The sequence below is a fragment of the Hyaena hyaena genome, unplaced genomic scaffold (genome assembly GCF_003009895.1).
Source record: "Hyaena hyaena isolate Hyena2069 unplaced genomic scaffold, ASM300989v1 scaffold_331, whole genome shotgun sequence".
Taxonomy (NCBI): domain Eukaryota; kingdom Metazoa; phylum Chordata; class Mammalia; order Carnivora; family Hyaenidae; genus Hyaena; species Hyaena hyaena.
This window is the reverse complement of record NW_024080965.1, coordinates 950,967-972,590: the sequence shown is the minus strand read 5'-3', so window position 1 is coordinate 972,590 and position 21,624 is coordinate 950,967.

Genomic DNA, 21,624 nt, shown 5'->3' with positions numbered 1-21,624 from the left:
ACACTCCATATCCTACACCCCCACCAACACTTTCCTTTCATACACTCTTAGAGTCCCACAGAATTCACAGTCATACTTTCACATCTTACTCAAGTCTTTTGAACACATACACTTACCCAGAGAATCTTATAATGTCATAGTGCATCCAGTCTACTTTCCTTATTTTACTAGGATAATTGAGACTCTGAGAGGAAAACTGTGACTTGACCAAGTTCACACAATTAGTTAATGGCAAATCTAAGGTGTCAACTCCAATCTCATGACTCCCACACTAGTGCTCTCTCTCCTATGCCAGTCTTTGCCTCTTAGTCTCCCTTCCAGTCTCCTATGCCAATCCCCTTTATTGACTTTCAGAAATTCTCAAATAAAAGACAGCTCTTAAAGACACAGGCAGCCAGAGGAATGGAACAAGTATGAATTTGTAATATAAAAGAGTGTGAATTGCAATGTCAAGTACTTTGTAGGGTAGTAACAAACTTCAGAGAGAATGTATGTAAAGCACCTAGTGCAAACTAACTAGGTGCTTACTATACCAAGTACTTTATATATTATCTCATTTAAATTTTACAGTCTCTTTAAGTATGATTATCTCCCTATCACAGAAAAAGGAAGTGAGGCCCAGGGAGATTATGTTTCTTACCCAAGATCACTAAGGTAGTGGATTTTGAGACCAAGATTATATCCTTCTCTGATTCCAGCTCTGGTCTTCATGCACTATACTGTGCTTCTTTCCTTTATAACAAAGATCATTCTGTATTAAATCCTTATTCTTCCCCAGACACTGCACTATATATACATAGTTTTAATATATAGCATCTTTACAGACAAGGAGACTGGGACTTGGTAATGCTCAATGGGTGGTTTCATCATAAAGAGGAAGATTCTAATTTCAAAATCAAATTTAGATATATCTTGTCCCCAGGTAAATTCTTCAGATCCTGTAAATCTTTAGCAGACTTGATCATTCCCATTGATTAGTTCATTTCAAATTGACCTTCCTCCCTCCCTGATCTGTAATTCCCTGCATCTCCCACCCCAGGGCATTACCACGAACAGAGCCCTGTTGTGGCTATATACATAGTTGCTCACTTCTACCCACCAGATGAAGTCACATTCAGGCACAAGTCTTACACACACTAAAAAGGCCACTCTGGTTCAAGCAGTTGCCAAGAACATTGGGGAGTAGATTCAAAATACTAGGTTCCAGTTCTATCTCTTACTAAGGGTAAGACTACAGGAAAATTATTTTCTCTGCCTTAGTTCTTGCATCTAAAGTAGTGGAATAGCTATTACTCTCTCCCAGGATATTGTGAGTTTTAAGTGCTGCAAGATATCATTATAGAAAATCTGACATGAAGTGGGCACTCAAAATTTGCCATCCACAATCTCATAATAGAGCTACAATACCATCACTCATATCAACCCAAGTACAGACAGACACACAAACTTGCAGGTAGGCCATATCAATACACTAAACTGTAGACATGCTCAGAACTGCTAGTGATGGGCTGTCATAGAGGTTGAGAGAAAGGGCTCTTAAGTAACTTTGGGCAAGTCACTTAACAGCTCTTTTTAAGAAAAAAAAAGTTAAAGACTTCTTAAAAAATGTAACCACAATGTTATTATCACACCTAACAAAGTCGGCAATAATTCCGTAATATCAGATATCCAGTCCCTATTAAAATTTTCCACCTTTTTAAAAAAACATTTGGCTAACTAAAATAAAGAAACAAGGTTCGCCCAACAATGTATTTGCTTTTTCTCTCTCTTTTTCTTTTTAAAATGCATTAATCTGCCTTCTCTTTGAAAACCATTGGTTATTTGTCCGGAAGCACGTCCCACATTAAGGGGAAAAAAATCACATTATTAAAAACTTAGTTTTAGTGCACAAGTAATATATGAATATATGCTTGGTTGTTTAAAAAAGAAGAAAAGTGAAGAAACCAGGCATGACAGATAAAGCGAAAGTCTCCCTTGACCTTAAAAGTCGCCTGGTGATGACCTTTAGTCATTGTTATCCTGGCCAACGCAGAAGAGCCGCCCAGCTCCGTGCGCATTCAGCACCTTGGACAGAGGTGGCGGCCGCGCGCCCTACGAACCAAGCCTCCGCCGGCGCTCGCGGGAGGATCTGTAAATAAAGCCGCCCTGCTTCCGGCGGGCCCAGCGCAGCCGGTGAAGGGGAAAGAAATCTGGGATTTTCCGAGCCGCCTGCTTCGGCAACGCGTCTGGCGGAGACAATTATCCGGATACGCTCGGGCTGGCCTCCCCCAGGCCCTGGGTCATTTCAGACCTGGGCCCCCGTCCTTGAACGGGGAGCCGGGACGGGTGGGGGCTAGAGCGGGTCCCTCAGTCTCCTGGGTTGCAGAATAACCAGGGGGGAGGACCACAGAAATCACCACGGGAGGCCCCTAGGGAACCTCCGGCCTTGACACAGCCCCCAGCAGGCACCTATCCTAGCCCCCGCCGTTCTCGCTACTTGGGGGTGGGGGGTGGCGGGGGCGGGGAGAGCGGCCTCCGGAAGCCGGCCCAGGGCACAATTAGCAGGGAGCGGAGACGCCCGCGAAGGCTGATTTAATTAGGTGACACGGTGCCAAGCAGGGATGCGGGGGGAGGGGAGAGCAGGGTCAAAACATTTTGTAAAAATCTGTTTCGAAAATGCTGCCGCTCCCCTCGGGGCAGAGAGAGATTACGGAATCTTTGGTGTCGATCAAGGCTGGCAAGAGGCGCCAGGAGCGTGGGGCATTTCTTCCTCCTCAGTCTCTTTTGTCCCCCCAAACAGTCCTAGGAGCCATCAGCTCCGCTGGGTTGCAGGGCGAAGGAATGGGGGAGTGGAGAGGAAAGGGGAGGACGACTTGAGAAGGGGGCCCCTATGAGGGGGGAACAAAGTGCTCCTGGTCTAATGCGCCTCCATATTTACAAAAATAATATTATCAGTAGTTGCAGGAAGTACCTGGTTTCCAAATAAAGCTATCGTTTGCGAGCAGAACAGCACCTTTACCAGCTGTCTGATCTTGGTTATTTATACTCTGTCCTTCAGTTTACCATCTCTGAAACAGTAAGGACCCTTACAGAGTTAATGTGAAGAGTAAAGAAAGTAAATACAGAATAGTAAGCACTGAGTGGTTTATTATTATTATTACTATTATTTCTATTATTGTATTACTATCAGGTGCCAGGCCAGTTGCTTATCTTTTGTCCCTAACCCACAAAACAACTTTGTGTCAGAGATACGATTATGCCCATTTTACAGATGTGGAAACTGAGACTCAGAGTTTAAGTAGCTTGTTCTGATCAGGGGAAGATCCAGAAATTGAACTCAGGGCAGTTTGGTAGTAAAGCTTGTGCCTTTTCACCCTCCTGCTACTGAGCTGCTTTAGATCCCTGCCTGTGACTTCATCTCAGTTGACCTCAATGGACCCACTAACATAACTGTGCATACCTTGCCCCACCCTGTCTGGCACAACCAAGCCCACCTCAGGCACTCGCACCTTTGCAAAAGCGCCATGAGCATGGACACACACGCACACACACACACACTCACCAGAGACAGCCATACACAGTCACCCTCGCACAGAAAGAGGCTCCCACATTCACCACATCACTCAGAAGTAAAGCAACCTGCACATGGGGTGGACCAGCTGCTGGTCACATCCAGAGCCCCTCATCACAAGGGAAACTTACATATACATAATCAGAAACAGTTATACCTAGATTCACAGGAGAGATATATTAATGTACAAATACACCTAGTATGTAACACTTTCACATACAACTGAACCAAGGTAATAAGACGTAAACCATCACACCACTGTCACATAGACAGGATAGTTTTTTTTGCAAGACACCATTTACACAAATATGAACAGAGATACATAGTTACAACACACCCACTAGCACACACTATCACACACCATCTCATAGAGAAGTATAGACGTATAGCTACCCACTCACTGTAACATATATAATATACCCACACCTGAGAGATGTAGCCAGAAAAAAAATCAGCCTCAACACCCAGTGCATATACTCACACTCCCTAGACACACATACACAGATGAATGGAGACAAGGAACCACAATCTCACAAGCATACACACACACACACGTAAGCGTGCACTCACAAACATACACACTGAGTCTCTTCTTAAACCCACTGGGAAGCTGGCTCCAACCCAAGAGATTCCTGCCTCCTGAAGTCTTCAGGACATGGGGTCAATTGACTCCCTTGCCCCCTCTTCTCCCAGCTGAGCCCGGAGCAGCAGGGACACAGTCCCCCAGCAGACATGGGGAGGGGACACTTGATGGCTAGTCTTGAGGACACCTATCTAGCACCATGTCCAGTCCAAGCTGGGGCCAGCCACTGACTTAAGGGCTGTTCTCCCATCTCCCATATTCACTCCCAACACCAGCCCAGCCTCTTGCCCCAGTATTAGCTTTTGGAAAAAGGCAAATGGATTCATCAGCAACCTATCCTGGGGAGCAAGGGCTCTCTCCTCAAACCTCTCCCCCACCTGTTGTCACCTACCTGTGCAGGTGCACTGTCTCAGCAGCTCAGAGCTCCAGCCTGGGCAAGGTCCCGAAGGCAAGTGGGTGGAGCCCGGTTCCATCCTCTGCACCCCCCAGTTCTAGCTCCCTCGGCAGCTGCCCCCTCCAGCTCCGGGCCCCCTGGGCAGTCCCCTCCCTCCCCGCCGCCTGCTCACCCAGTTCTGTGTCTCTTCTCTGAAAACCAGACTAGGGACTAGGGGGAGGGGGGGAGATCCCAGGAGAGGAAGTGGCATCTGACGGCCCCAGCACCAAACCTGGGGGGCTGCAGGGGGGAGGGAGGAGCAGGGAGGCTTCTCATTGTGTGAGGGAAATTTTATTTTTAACAGATGCTAAGGCAGATGGCGCAGAATTAACAGAAAATGGGAGAGGAAAGAGAGGAAGAACATTACTGACTCCGGAGAGAGTGGACATTAAAAAAATAAAGAATAAGGGAATGAAAACAAGTTTAAGTGCTCTCTCCGGGGGGGTGGGGGGAGGGGAGGGGAGCTGAGAGGCAGAGAGGGACGGAGCAGCGTGGTGATAACCAGAGGCGTGAAATTACAAAAGTAAAATTTGTGGGACTCGGGAGGGGCTGAGAAGGCCCCAGTTTCATTGCAAAACTCACTCAGAAATTCCTGATGTGATGTTTGAGCTTTTATCATTAATAATAATCGAGAGGGGAGGGGAAGACAAAAGGACTCGAGGGCCTGGGGGGTTGAGGTGCCAGGAGAAAAGGTGCTTGAGCCATGGGGGAGGGAGGGAGAGAAGAGTCCTTTCTGCGACAGAGAAGGAAGGGAAGAGAGAAAAACTCAGGGAGGTACAGCAGAAATGGACAAATGGGGAGACAGAAGCAGAAGAAAAGAAAAAGCAGGAGAGGAAGCAGGTGGGGGAGGGCGAAAGAGCGGAAGCTGTAGAAGGGATAGAACGGGAGGGGCCGGGGGTGGGCAAGGAAAGGAAACTGAAGGCAGGAGATTGGGAGACAGAGCGATGAGACAAAGAGACAGAAGAGAACAGAGACAGAGCCGGGGGAGAGAGAGCGCCAGAAAAACAGCACCAGAACACCTACACACGAGTGGGCAAGGAAAGTAGTTCCACAGATGAGGGAGTAATGGTCAAAGTGACCAAACACAGGGGACCAAATCAAACAGGAGAGAGGGACAGAGACAAAAGAGCAGAGGCCCAGGCAGCGTAAGATGCATGAAGAAAAAGAAAGAGACCGAAAGAGTGAAAGACTGACACACAGAGAGAGGGAAAGAGACGGAAGGAAGTAGAGAGAGAGCGCGGAAAAAAAACCTAAGACTTTGAAAGAGACACAAAAAGAGTTGGAGAGACAGACATTTTGAAAGACAGAAACAAACCCACACAATCCGGGTGAGAAAGAGAGGTGAGGTGGAGAGAGGGAGAAAGAAAACTGAGCCAGAGGCAGAGAGACAGAGGCTGTGGGGGCGATGTGAGAGAGGGCAGGAAGGGAGGAAGGGATGGGAGACAAAGAGGAATGGCCGTTTATCTCTCCTCCCAAATTAATTGAGGCTACATCAGCCTGAGCCACTAAAACGGAGCGATTATGAATGGGTTAGTCACAGGTGGAGTTAAAGGCCTTCAGAGGGATATTAGCCAAAATTGAGTGGCTTTTAATTTCTTTCTAACGAGAGACTGTGGCTGGGGAACCAGGCACCGCCTCCGCTCAGCTCCACTGCTAAACACGGCGTGGGGGCGGCCCGGGCCACTCACCACCTGACCTGTGTGGCACAAGCAGCCAAGTGGAAATGGCCGTGCCTGAAACATGCCTGAACATGCTTGCAACATGCCTGCAACATGCCTGTGACATGGGGCACAATGGTGGGTAGCCCAATGGAGGGCCAGCGGTGGGGGTGGAGGGAGGTTGGTCACAGTCCAAGAAGTGGTCAGGCCAGGGAGCCTGGGGCAAAAATCCCAATTTGGTATGTGGGGGAGGGCAAGAAAGGCAAGGAGATGCTGCCATTGAAAAGTCCTGTCAGTGGGGCGCCTGGGTGACCCTGTTGGTTGAGCATCCAACTCGACTTCAGCTCAGATCATGATCTCACGGTCTGTGGGTTCAAGCCCTACATCGGGCTCTGTGCTGACAGTGTGGATGGAGCCTGCTTGGGATTCTCTTTTTCTCTCTCTGCCCCTCACCAGCTTGCTCTCTCTCTCTCTCTCTCTCTCTCAAAAATAAATAAATAAACAAACATTAAAAAAAAAAAAGCCCCAGCATTGCCACAGGGTTCCCCAGTCATCTCTGACCCCACATTGAGGAAGGTACCATGGTCTAGCACTGCCTTTCTACACTATAGAGAAACCAAGGCCCTGAGATTAAAGAACTGTTGCCAATTTACACATGAGTAACAATGATGATCTGTATCCTAGAGGCAGAATGGTGAGGTAGAGAGAGCACTGACACAGGAGCCTAGGGACTCATGTGAGTCTGGATGTGTGTCTCAACTCTCTTCTGAACCCATGGCAGAACACTGAGCATCATCACCCCTCTGGCTGGGCCTCAGTTTCCCCATCAATAAAATGAGAGAGTTGAAGTCTCTGGTTTCGTAAAGCTCCAATAAGCCTTGACCTATGCAGGTGGACCTCCTGTCTGAGGTTTTATCCAGGGGTCCTGGTTGCTGTCCTCAGGACATATGGGATAGGATGTATAAACCAAGAGGGCATTTATAGACTAAGGTTTGTGGGGGCGCCTAGGGTGGCTCAGTCGGCTAAGCATCTGACTTCGGCTCAGGTCATGATCACACGGTTCGTGGGGTCGAGCCCCTCATCAGGCTCTGTGTTGACAGCTAGCTCAGAGCCTGGAGCCTGCTTCTGATTCTGTGTCTCCCTCTCTCTCTCCCCTCCCCTGCTCATGCTGCCTCTCTCTCTCTCTCAGAAATAACTTTTTAAAAAACATAAAAAAAATAGAATAAAGTTTGTGAACTGAATTTTGGGTCCCTGGCCCGGCAGGGTACATGTCAAAGCAAGTGCAATGAGTTTCAAGCAGTGGGTGAGCAGGTGGTAAATGGTCAATGGACCATCCTGGATGATAAGGCTAAAGGGGTCCAGAGAAGAGGGGAGATCAGTGTGGCCTGGGGGAGCCCAGCAAGGGAGTGGCTTGAGGTGGGTCATGAACAGCGGATAGAGCTAGGAAAGTAGAGGATTTTCCCCGTGGGGACACCAAGAATAAACAGTGTGGAGGTGTTACCCTGGCTGGAGCCACCCCTATATGGGTATATGGTGAGCAAGGGGGAAGGAGGACAGAGGGGAGGGATATAGTAGCCCATGGTCATGCAGGGCACTGAGGCTTACAGGAGAAGGTGGAACTCAATCCTGTAGGCACAGGGTGGAGGACACAGCGGGTTTCTGAGGAAGGGTAGGAGTAGGTTTTGGGGTTGGGGGGGTCTTAGGGGAAGGTCGCTATGGGACACAAAAACAAATAGACCAGGTGAACCCAAGAGAAGAGGAGGGGAGGGGACAGGTACAAGGAAGTCATTTGGTAAGTGACTGGGTGTGGAGCTGAGGATAAGACAGAAGTAAATGACCTTGGGGTTCAAGGCCCGTGCTTTGGGGTGAGAATAACAAAGTGGACAATGCTGGGTGGGAGCTTGAGACACAAAGATGTCGGCTTCCATCCAACAAAGCCGAAAGAGGCTGAGGTGAGGCAGCACGGTTCAGCAGGAAGTGTGTTCGTCAGAGGTCTGTGATATCCAATGTTTGGTTCTGTCTCAGCCACTAATGAGCTTGGACAAAACACTCCCCAGTCTTGGCCTCAGTTTGTCCATCTCTAAAATGTGTGAGTTGATCCAAGCTCCTTGTAAGTTTCCCTCTAGGTGGATGGTTGTGAGACAAAGTCAGGGCAGAGACCTGCATGGGAACAGAGACGGGACTGGCCGCAATTCTCACTGCCCTCTGGTCCCCAGAGCCAACAGCTGCGCCCCTCCCCACTGCAACTCCATTAACAGTCAATTAGAAGGCCTGATGGGCGCCAGCCAGAGAGCCCCCTCCCTGCCTGGCGCACATACAGTCCCCATTCTAGGGTTCTTCTGATGGGCCCACGGGGAGAAGGCTTCGCTCAAATTTATAACTGCCCCGCCGGCCTCTCCTGCCTCCCCTCTCCTCTTCCTCCCAGAGTGGAGCCCACATAGTCGGTGAGGACGGGTGGGGGTGCCCGAGCCCGGGTAGATGAAAGGGAACAGGCCCTGGGGCAGAGGAAGTGGGAGGGGAGAGGAGAGGAAGAGCGCGTGAGAGTGTGTGAGAGAGAAAAATGACAGGCCCTGAATATTGGGCGCCCTCACTTTAAATCAAGATAAAAGACTGAAGTGGAAAATGAGAGTCCAGAGAAACCCCGGACGGCTCCGGGCGCTAATGGAAACACATGGCTGCCGGCTGCGGGCTTGTCAGCTTCCCCCGGCGCTGCCATTCCCGTCTGATAATCCGGCCTGCCATAAAATTAGACTAGCAAATACCTCCTGACAAAGATGCATGTTTCTCTCTATTGTGCCATCATAAAAAAAACTCCGCTGGTGACTCGGGGAGCCGCAAACTTCAATTTAAATTTACAGTGCTGCGGAAGGAAAGTGATATGCACTCAAAAATTTTAATAACCTATTAAGTTACGACTTCAATTTCATTTTATGAATATTTTCCTTGGGGAGCACGGCTATCACAGAGAAAGATAGAAATTTAAAAAAGATAAATAGTGCCATTAATCTCCAACATTTCTCTTCCATTATCCTTGAAAATTAGGAGTTATTTTTGTTCAGATCTTCATGTAATTAGCTCCCTCCACTTGATTCACTAGCCAGAAAATGACCATGTTCAGAAAATTAAAAATTTGTCATTAAGTGGAATTTAACATAATATCATTTATCTTTATCTATTCCCCAGCTGACAGCAGGAAGCCTTGGCTGCCTTACCGGCTGGTGTGTCAGAGTGGGGAGGGACTGTTCAGGGAGAGACACTGGGAGAGACAGAGATAGAGACCGAGGGAGGGAGAGAAGGCCAGTGGGGAGGTGGCCAGAGCGACAGTGAGGAGGGAAGGGGAGGCTTGGGAGCTGAGGTGTCAGCCATCCTGGGGAGGCGGAGGAGGCTGAGGGTGAATGAACAGGAGGTGGAGGCTGTTGGTGTCAGCAGGGATTTGGGCGTGGACCTGAGAGCAGGGCAGATGGAGGAGTCTGGGTGACAAGGGGAAAAGCCAGAGGGGGACATCAGTAGCAGATGCCAAAAGAAGACGGTGGCTGGAGAGTGGGGCTGGGCTGAAGAAGTGACTCAAGAGAACAGAAACCCAGTAGATTTCAAGGAATTTCCAGAAAGTGGGGGCTGGGGTGGGATGGAACAGTTGGGGATCATTGCCCTCCTCACCCAGGGGGAACTAGACGCCAGCACCCTGACCACGGTCTGGCTTCCAGGGGAAACAAGAGACAAAACAAGGCAGTCAGAGGGCCTGAGAGCTGAGAGGAAGTGAGAAAGTGATGAGAGCCAAGAGGCAGAGGTAGAGTGAGGCAGCCGGCCACTGAGAGTCAAAGAGACAGAGATGGAGGAGATGAGAAGTGGATAGACGGACTGACAGCCGGGGTTCCTTAGTGAACTCGGGCCCAAGGAGGCTCGGTGTTAGAAGCCTCCAGACAAGCTTCTGGACTTATCTCAAGGGCCGTGTGGCTCCCTTTCCTCCCCCCTCCTCTAAACAGCCCCCACCCTAGTGCCCCCAAGTCAGAAATCATCCAATAAGCCATTCAGACCTAGTCCTGGGTGGAGAGAGCTCTGGCCGAGCCTGAGAGACTGAGAGTGGATGAAGGGATTAAAGAGCAGCACATTAGTGAGAGATTTAGAGTGTAATAAACCCATTTCATAATAATATGTGCGTTGGGGCCAGTGATCCATCATCACAGGAGCCTGTCCACGGCGGGGGGAGCACTGACCTACAGGGAGGGGACCCAGACAGATGGCTAAGGATTTTTTCTCAGGGTCTTAGGATATGGGCAAGGGGTACAGACTAGCCCTTGGGGCCAGGAGGGAGGCACCAGGCTTCTGAGGGCACCTTTGGCTCAAATAGTTGCAAGTCACCAACCAAGGCAGAGGGTGGTAGTAAGGGAGTCTGGGAAGAGGCCTGGGAGCCTGAGAGGTTCCCCTGTCCTCCCGGCCTAGGACCTTGGCAGTGAGGGTAGAAGGTTTCTCTGGGGGGACGTCTACAAGCAGCAGAGCTTGCAGCTCTCAGACAAGATTCAGCCAGCTCAAGACCCCCCAGATAAGTCCTCTGTTCCCCCATCCTAGTTTTGTCACTTACTGGCAATCTGATCTTGGCCAGTGACTCTACCTCTCTTAGCCTCAGTTTCCCACATGTTGAATGTAGATAATTAGGCCTACGTCACAGGATTGTTACGAAGGTCACCTGAGATAATAAGTTTCCAACTGTTCTATAAAGCAGAATGTCCTGGGGAAACATTATTATTGCTGTGATTTCCTCCTCCATGCGACCCCCCACCCCTCTGCAGGCTGCCTAGTGATGTCTTTTCAGCTTGCTTATTGTCAGGGAGAGTTTCATCTCCCAGACAGGACTCTGAGCTTACTCAAAGGCCAGTCGAGAAATTACATGTTGGTTATATGATTGACTATTTAATCTGTCCTGTTAATAGGGCAAAGGAAAACATTCTCCTGCTTGTTTGCCGCCATTGAGGAAACCAGGCTCAGGAATTAAAAAGCAAACTATTCCCTGGAAAAGGGATTGAGAAATAGGAATGGACCAGTTAGATCTCAGTTGTCAGTCTTAAAATGTTGGGGGTGGGCAGTGGGAAGACCTAGAGATGCTGAGAGTAATCAGGGATGCCTTCTCAGTAGAAGAGAGACCTGGGGGGTTGGGGCTGCAGCGGGTGACAGTCTTCGTGGCCCAGAAGAATGTGGCAGGAGAGAGAAGAGAAGTGGGGAAATCAGATACCACTTCTCCAAGATCCAGCCAAAGATCCAGCCACACCGCCATCTTCCTCTTTGTCCATCGTCTCCTGGTATCTCACCCCATCCCTGTCCCAGAGAGGACAAGTGGGCACAGTCTTCAGCTCTAGCTAAGAAGCAAAAGGTACTCCTATGGGGATGTAAGGCAATTCCACCACCAGTACCAACCAGTCTCACTCTTGTGGTATTGTGATTTATAAGAAATATATATTTTGGTCATTTGAATGGTTTTTGTCCAAGGTTTCTGGTTCACAGCTTCCCAAAACCTTGGAATTTCCCAAATGTTAAGAGAGATGAAAGTGTCTTTTGTTAGGTTAATGAAGGTGAGTTTTGGATCCCCACCCAAAGACTAGAGTGGGGGTCGGTTGCCAGGAGAGCCAGCCATGTGATCAGAGGGTTGGAACTTTCACTACCAAACCACCCAACATCAGGGGAGGGGAGAGGGGCTGGGGATTGAAGCAGCCAATGGCCAATGATTTGATCAATCATACCTATGTAAAGAAGTCTCCAAACCCCCACCCCCACCTGCCTCCGAAAAGGCCAGGGTTCTGAGAGCTTCCACGATGGTGAACACATGGAGATCTAGGGGACAATGGCATACCTGGAGAGGGCATGGAAACCCTGTGCCCTTTCCCCGTGCCTTGTACTGTGTACCTCTTCATCTGGCTATTGATTCATATCCTTTGTCATATTTTTTAATAAACTGGTAAAGAGAAACAAGTGTTTTTTGAGTTCTGTAGCAAATCAAAATAACTTGAGGAGGTCATTGGAACCTCTGATCTGTAGCCAGTGGGTCAGAAGCACAGATGCAGCCTGGGGCTTGTGATTGGTATCTGAAGTGGGGGCTGGAGGACAGTCTTATAGGACTGAATCCTTACCAGTGGAATTTGATGCTATCTCCCAATCTCCCAATAGATAGTGTCAGGATTAGTTGAATTCTCAGGACACCCTGCTGGTGTCTGAGAATTGCTTGGTCTTATGTGTGTGTTGGGAATACCCCCCCCCAACACACACACACACACACACACACACCAGAATTTGGTCCAGGAACTGTATCTGAGAAAATCTGCTCTCAGCCTTAACTCAATTCAATATTAAACTCTCTCTCTCTTAATTTCTAGGGACAAAGACTCCTCAATGGCATCCATCCCAATGAATCAAGTCTTCTTGAACCTTCAGTCCAACCAAAGTCATCACTGATCCCTCCTAACTAAAGTCCCATTGATACCAATCTCCCCCTCCCCTAAAAAACTGATCAAGGTCGTCTTGGGTAGGCTTGCCCCTACCAAAAGTCAACTAAATGTCATGGGTAATTCCCCCAGCCTCTACCAGAGGACTTCCAGATGCCACAAAAGAACAAGGGACATAAAACTGGTTCTGTGCTTTTTCCCAAAGCTCAAGTTCACACATCCTTTGCTTCTTTCTGTACATATTTATGACATGCCTACTAAAACCAAACACGAATATCTGTACTACAAAACAGTGAGTGAACGTATAAGTTCCCTGTGAGTAATACAGATACTATGGTGTACGAGCAAGGGACAGATATCCACAAGCTGGCTGGGTCAGGGAAAGAAGTGCCACTGGAGCTGGGCAGGTGTTGGGCAGAGTTTCAACAAGCAGAGCCTGGGGGAAGAGCTTGGCCAGAGGAGAAAGGTGCCTGTACAGAGATGCAGAGAAGGAAAAAAACTGTATTTAAGGAGCACCTGGTCTGTGCCAAGCATATGCTAAAAGCTTCCATCCATGGTATCTCATTAACTAGTCCCATTATTTTTAGAGAGAGGTGGGGTGTTTTTTGTTGTTTTTAATTTTAGAGAGAGAGAGAGCGCATGCCTGAGCAGGGGAGAGGCGCAAAGGAAGAATCTCTACGCTGAGCGCAGAGCCCAACACAGGGCTTAATCTCTCCGACCCTGGGATCATGACCTGAGCCAAAATCAAGAGTTGGATGTTCAACCTACTGAGCTGAAGTCAGATGCTTAACCAACTAAGCCACCCAGGTGCCCCTAGATCCTGTACTTTGTAAAACATATTGAGCATTAGGGTACTTGGGTGACTCAGTTGGGTAAGCATCCAACTTTGGCTCAGATATTGATCTCACGGTTCATGAGATCAAACCCTGCATCGGGCTCCATACTAGCAGTGTAGAGCCTGCTTGGGATTCTCAGTCTCTCCTCTCTCTCTGCCTCTCCCTTGCTTGTGCTTTTTCTCTCTCTCAAAATAAATAAACTTAAAAAAAATTGTTAAGGCAGTAGATCTCATATTAAGTGTTCTTACCTCAATAAAATCATTTTTAAAAACCATACTGAACACTTAGTAGGTACCAGGCACTGTCGTAAGTCCTTCTACATATTTTAATTCATGGAATCCTCACAACTAACTGTAGCAAATTGTGCATCCCATAAGACTTATGCGATCTGATTTCGCAAAAGAGATGGACTCTACTTCTCTTCTCTTTGAATCTGGGCTGGCTATGTGATTGTTTGACCAACAAAATTTTACAGAAGTGACACTTCATAACTTCTAGGCTGAGAAGGCTTGCAACTTGCAACTGTCATAATCATTTCTTTGGAAGTCAGCTACTGTGTAAAGAAGTCTGAACTATCCTGCTGTTGAGGCCAACAGAGGGAGAGAGACCCTGCAGAATGAAAGGCCGCTTGGAGGAGAACTAAGTAAGGCTTTCCTGCAACTGTCAGTCATGTTGGTGAGGCCAATTTGGGTATTCTGACCCCAGCTGAGTTTCCAGGAGAAAGCAGCTGCAAGGGTGAATGTTGCCAGCACCAGCCATGAAAATAAAAATCATGAAAAAAAAACCCTTTTATTGTTTATTTACTTATTTTGAGAGAGAGAGAGAGAGCGAGCAAGCAAGGGAGCGTGTGCACACATGTGCACATGCATGAGGGGGCAGAGAGGGAGAGAGAGAATCCCAAGCAGGCTCCGTGCTGTCAGTACAGAGCCCCATTTGGAGCTCCATCTCACGAATCGTGAGATCATTACCTGAGCTGAAATAAAGAGTTGGATGTTTCAGGCGCTCTGAAAAAAAACTTTTTAAAATTGTTTTCTGCCACTAAGATCTGGGGTAGTTTATCATATAGCAATAGATAACTGAAACAAATAAGGTGTGCATTACTATTTCTTTATTTTACCAATGAGAAAATTGAGGCACAGGGCAGTTAAATAATAATTTAGGATTAAGGCGCTAATTGGTGACAAAACCAAGGCTTAAACTGAGGCATTCTGGCTCCAGAGTCCACATGAATAACCACTAGGGTATGGTAAACTGAAAAAGGACCCCTCAAAGGAGTCCTCACCCTAATCCCCGGAACTTGTGAATTTGTTACCTTAAGTGGTAAAAGGGGCTTTGCAGATGTGATTATGTTAATGATCTTGAGATCTGGAGATTATCCTGATTATCTGAGTAGGCCCAATGTAATCACAGAGGTCCTCCTAAGAGGGAGGCCACAGGGTCAAAGTCAGAGAAAAAGGTGATGTGATGCAGATGAACCAAGGAATGAGGACAGCTTCTTGAAGCTGGAAAAGGCAAGAAAACAGACTCCAGCCCCCAGCTGAAAGGAACCAGGTCTGCCAACACGTTGACTTTAGCACCGTGAGACTGATTTTGGACTTCTGACCTCCAAAACGGTAAGATAATAAATTTTGTTGTTTTAAGCCACTAAGCTGTGGTGATTTGTCACAGCAACAATAGGAAACTAATGCAGAGAGCCTCTCCTCTTTAAAGCGAGCTGAATACTTCCCATGGGCTCAAGCCAGGCCAGTCTCCTTGTGGTCTCCTGCCATGTTTCATGCTTCTCTGGTCCTGAAAAATCTCTTTTCTCTCCACCTGTTGAATTCATTTCTATCCACCTCTTCCAGGAAGTCTGCTCTTCTTATCCTAGAGCACACTGCTCTGTCCTGTCTCTACAGTACTTGATGCTTTGCACCTTCTTACTCAGCACTAATATCAATGCTAATGTGTTGGCAGTCAGCCCAGTGACATTTTTATGAGTGTGACTCATCGGATCTGAGGACATCAGGCTGGAGAGGCCCTTAGAGAGTCTACCCCTTCATTTTATGGATGATGAGACTGAGTCCCAAAGATAGAAAGTCAACTACCCAAGGTCACATAGCCAAGGCGTTAAAGACAGACCTGACTTCAAATTCATAAGCTCACTCAATCCACAAATACCTGTCGAGTCCACATTGTAGGCCCAGCACTGAACTAGGTGCTGGGGAATCACTAATAATCATAAACAGGTAAGGTCTCTGCTCTCACAGGGGTCTCTGACTGGTGAGGGAGAGAAACAGTCATACAATGATCACACATATATAATTCCTCACCATTATAAGTGTTAGGAAAGAGAGTTCCACAAAAGCTGTGGGAGTGCAAAGCACTGATGGGAACTATTTTAAGCTGGAAAATCAGGGCTTCTGAAGATTCAACCATGGAGCAGAGCCATAAATAATGGTAAGTACAGTTACCTAGGTCTTTCCAGGGATAGAGGGAAGGAGGGAAGAAATGATATGTGCAAAGTCCCTGGGGCAGGAGGGAGTAGAGTAAGGGAAAAAAGAAGGCCAGGATGCTTGAAAAGCCAGACTGACAGGGAGTAAGAGATGAGGCAACAGAAGTCAACAGAGGTCAGACCACCAGGGCCAGGGAGGCTGTGGCACGGTTTTGATCTTAATCCCAGTGACAATGGGAAGCCATAGGAAGGTTTTAAGCAGGCAATGACATGATCATATTTGAGTTTTACGGTGTTTTTCCCTGCCAGGGCCTTCTCTTATCTCTATAGACATGTTAGAGATCATTATTACAGGGAGTTTTATGCCACTCTGTATTTCACTTCGTGCCTAGCCTTGTACGAAGCAGGTGCTCCATAAATATGTGTTAATTAACCTCTCAGCAGCGTGTGATGTTGTTGATCATCCCCTCCTCTAGCAGCCCTCGTTCTAGGGCTCCTGAGCTGCTGCACACCCCAGCTTCTCTCCACCTTCTGACCCCTCCCGCCTCCCACCACCCCCACTCTGAGCATTTCTCATCGTTCAAGTTTCCTTCTTTCTTCTTTGTCCACGCTTCCCCCGTTGGTCATCCTGATGCCTCCAACAGTCCCAAGCTGTTCCTTCCGGGACAGCACTTAAGTTCCATGACAAGACTTTGTCTTGTCGTTATTGTGTTCCTGGAGCCTGGCACAGGGCCTGGCATACAGCAGGAACCCAATAAATTACTTGATGGGAGTATATTCTGTATGATTGTGTTCAGGTGAAGCTCCAGAATAGGCAAGATCAATCGATGGTGATCAGTGTAAGAAGAACGGTTACCTTGGGGAGGTAGTGACTGGGAAAGAGCACAAGGGAGCTGGGGGCGAGGGGCAGCTGGGAATCTTGGTCTGAGTGGTAGCTACCAGCTGTCCACAAACGTAAAAGTTCATTGAGCTATATAAGCTTAGGATTCATGTTCTTTACGTGTGGCATAGCTCAATAAAGAAGCTAAAAATTTGCATGTCCCTACTCTCCTGAGAGAGAATCCCTAATTTCTAATTGCTCTGTATGCCCACCTCGATGTCCTCCTCGTGATGTTTCCCAGCCTTTCAAATAAGCTCTCCTGTGGGGCGCCTGGGTGGCTTAGTCGGTTGAGCGTCCGACTTTCGCTTAGGTCATGGTCTCGCGGTTCGTGGGTTCGGGCCCCGCGTCGGGCTCTGTGCTGACTGCCAGCTCAGAGCCTGGAGCCTGTTTCAGTCTGTGACTCTCTCTCTCTCTGACCCTCCCCTGCTCACGCTGTCTCTCTCTCTCTCCTAGAAATAAATAAAAAACATTTAAAAAAAATAAATAAATAAAAACAAATAAGCTCTCCTGCTGCATTCCCATCCCTACGTTGCCACCATTATGCTCCCAACAATTCAGTTTCCAAACCTCAGAACGATCTTGTCCCCCTACCACCTCTTCTTCTATCCCACCTCACCCAGCTTCCCAAAACACATACGCCAAGGGGTCCTGTGGTTATGCAGAAATTTAAGATGGCCCCATGACTTTCACCCCTGCTGTTACTCTCATGCTTTTGTTACTTGGCAAAAGGGAGATTATCAGGGTAGGGGATAATATAATCACAGAGCTTGTTCAAAACGGTTTTCTCTGGCTGCTGGCAGAAGAACAGGGACCGAAGTCCTACAGCTGCAAGGAACCGAGTTCTGCCAACAAGAATGAGCATGGAAGCAGATTCTTCCCCAGAGCTTCCAGATAAGGACCCAGGCCGGCTGATACCTTGATTTCAGCCTTGTGAGACTCTAAGGAAGAAACTGATCCAGCCCACTGAGACTCCTGACCGATGGAACTATGGGATTTTTTTTTCTAGGAGAGAGAGAGAGAGAGAGAGACAGCGTGAGCAGGGGAGGGTCAGAGAGAGAGGGAGACGCAGACTCTGAAACAGGCTCCAGGCTCTGAGCTGGCAGTCAGCACAGAGCCCGACGCGGGGCTCGAACCCACGAACCGCGAGATCATGACCTAAGCGAAAGTCGGTCGCTTAACCGACTAAGCCACCCAGGCGCCCCAGAACTATGGGATTTTTAAAAATGGGTGTTGTTTTAAACCACAAAATGTCCAGTAAATTGTTACAACAGCAATAGAGGACTAATGCCTATCTTCAATCATGTCTATTCACAGGGGCCTTTGTTTCCATCCCTTCCTTCCCATGACTTTGGTCCCACCATGGCTCAGACCCTCTGATCTCACTTCTGCCCACCTGAAATAGTAGTCTCTGGGCCTCTCTCCCCAAACCCATCTGTCCAGCTCACTGCCACTAGATTAATTTTCCAAAATCACATACAATGATCCCATCTTGCTTCTGCTCAAAAAGCTTCCGTGACAGTGTAGCTCGGTGGTTACACCCTGGATCCAGAATGCAGGGTATAAAGCCCAGCTCTGCTTCCTAAGTAGTGGGTGACCCACATCAAATTGCTTAACCTCGTACACAAATTGGAAGTGAGAGGACCATCCTCACAGGGTAGTTGCAAGGGATAGATGAGATTTGTATGCAAACATTAGGTATGCGTGACCCAGCATAGGCAGGCACTCCAGGCTATGAATCGTTGGTATAGCGCTCTCAATGGCTCCAGGTTGCCAACCGATCAAACTCTTCAGCTTGGTCTTACATTCACAGCCCTCAGGCTGCACATGCATGTGGGTACAGGCATGTACGCGTGCACACGCACACGCACACGCACACGCACACACCAACACCTCTCCGGCCTTTTCTCCCACACCTCTTCTGTTAGTCCCAACCTTTCCCCTGCATCTTCCTCACCCTTATCTCTCCTGTTCCCAGTGGTCTCCTCACTGATCCACACACCTCCATTCTCTACACCCAGCAGAGACTGCCGAGAACACAAGCCTGATAATGAATGTCACTTGTGGGTTTAATTCCTTCCACAGCTCCCCACGGCTCTCAACATAAAGTTCAAAACCCCTCCCACAACTGGTAAGGTCCTGGACAGCCTGGCCTGCCAACATCTCCGGCCCCCTTCCCTTGCTTTCTGTACTTTCTCTCAGACCCACCACCTTCCCCAGCACCCGCCACTGGGCCACGCACCTTGCTGCTCCCTCTTCCTCAAACACTCTTCTCTTCCCTCTTTCCCTATTTGACACTTACCTGTCCTTCTGATCCTTAATTTGGCGGGGACTTCCTCTGGGAGGTCTTTCCTAGCCTCCCTGATGAGACCAGATTTCTCTATTTTGAGGCTCTCTATTAGACTGCTCCTTTTAGACCTTCTCTCAGGAGTAACTTACACCTCTTCATGTGCTTATTCAATTGCAATTAGGTCCACAAGGTCTGGGGCTGTCTCTGTTCCAGATCACCATCATGTCAGCAGGGCAGGACACAATGCCTGGCCCAGAATTTGCGCTCTGCAAATATGTTAAAGGCATGAATGAAGAAATAAAAAATAAAATAAAGGAATGAATGAATGAAACCAATACAAGGACTCTGCATCAGCTAAACTGGATTGCTTTTCCAACGGACGCTTTCTTGTGTCCACGCCTTGCTCACTCATGTCCCTCCACCTGACATGCTTTCTTGCCAACTTTGTTCTTCTGTAAATCCAACCCAACCCTGGCAGTCTCTGCCAAGTAATCTTGCTCAATATTTGAGCCACCAGTGGCTTCTACCTCCATCCCTTCCGCCACCCCACCAAAAACGTCTACAGGTTGTATGATGTTTTTCTGATTGTGAAAGCAACATATGTACATTGCAGGAATTTTAGATAACACAGATAGTGCAAAAAATATAAAAGAAAAAAGAAAAACACTTCAAATACCACTACCCAGTGACAACCGCTACTTCTGTTGTAGAGTATGTCCACCCATTTTCCCATTCATAATCATGGAAAAATTTGTAACCCCACAACGAATCAGTGAGGTTCATATTGGTCTCATTAAAAAAAAAAGAGGGTAGAAGGTTCAAATACATTTACTAACTTGCTCAAGATCACACAGAACTATTGAAGACCTGGGCTGAGATTGGGCCTCTACCCTCGCCAACTCCAAGCCCCCTGCGCTTGCCATCTCTCTGGCCCTTCTCTCTGTCCCTCTCCTCCATCTTGTCTCGCACTGCCTGCTCTCTCCCTTCAGACTCAAAGCCAAACTCTCTCTGACACATCCCCTTTAATCCAGTAATTCTACTTCGAGGATAGTCACTTTGGCATTTTTTGCAGTAGTAGAAGACCAGGAACAACCAAAATGTACGTCCACACTGGTTTAATTACTAACAATACATCCTCACAATGGAATACGATACTATTGTTCTCAAGCACAAGGAAGATCTTTATGGATTACTCTGGAATAACCCCTAAAATAATTTGTACACTAAAAAAACCCAAGATGTGGGATGATGTGTATGGTGTGCTATCATTTGTGAATGGAGGGAATGTTTCTACAATGTATGTGTACAATATTTCTACACACAAAAATGACACCAGTAGTTGCTTCTGGGAAGGAAAATGGGGATTGAAAGTAAAAGGTGAAAATGCACCTACATATAATGTTCAAGCTTTCACCATGCCCATGCCCTTAATAAATAAAAGAGCAAAAACAAAAACAAAAACAAAAATTGCCAAGCTTTATCTGATCACCCCACTCAGCCCATCTTAACTCCATGTATGTGAAAGTGTGTGCCCTGGTCCCCCCTTTTGATAGAGACCTCCCAAATAAGGCTCGGATATGGACCATTTTCAGAGACTGAAGAAGTAGTCTCTTCCACCAGACTATAGGAACCTGCAGTCACCAAGGCCAAGGACTTTAGTTCCAGCCCTAGCGCTGCCACTTGCAAGCTGTGTAACACTTGACAAGTCATTTGACCTCTCTGAAGGTAAATTCATTCTGTCTTCTCCATCAGGCAGGTGAGGAGTTCTCCACTGGCTCCCTAACTTCCAGATCTTCAAACAGTGTGTCCCCTCTCCCTAAAAATAGCCCCTTTCTCTCTTCCCTGTCTCAGGAGCTCCTACCCATCCTTCAAGACTCAGCTTTCATGTCACCCCTGAAGGAAGACATCTCTGATCTCTTGGTCAAGGTCCTGTTCTCTTGCTGTGGACTTCCCTGTCACAAGCCCCCTCACACTTGGTCAGCATGACTTGTCCAGTGTTGCCTTCCCAGTTAGATTACAAGCCCCATGAGGACAGGAGCCATACCGTGTTGATTACATGTAGTACAGTGCCTGGCACATGTTTGGGATCTGTAAATATTTGCTCTGAGTGTAAACAGCCACATTGCCTTTGTCCAGACCCTTCCTCAGATACTATGTCCTTGTAGACTTTAGCAGCCCCCTCTTGGCTACTCATGAAAGAGGAGATGAGGCCCCTCCGTTCCTGTTCTTTCTCCAAAGTCTCTCAGCCCCCTGGGGGCATCAAAGCCTGAGATCTTCCCCACCATCATACCCACAGTCTCCAAAGCAAGCTTCTGGGGGTTTCAGTCCAGCCTAAGACTCTCCTTTCAGGGAAAGGCCCACCCAGGCCAAAGCCAGGCCTCAGACCCATTCCCCACGTCCAACCCAGCCTGAGAACACGGTGACCCAGCCCAGCCTGGCGGGCCTGGCCCATCAATCGAGCTCCCAGGGGTACAAACCAATTTCTCTTGCTTTCCCGAGCCCGTCTCCCTGGCGGAGCCTGGAGGAGCCTTCAAT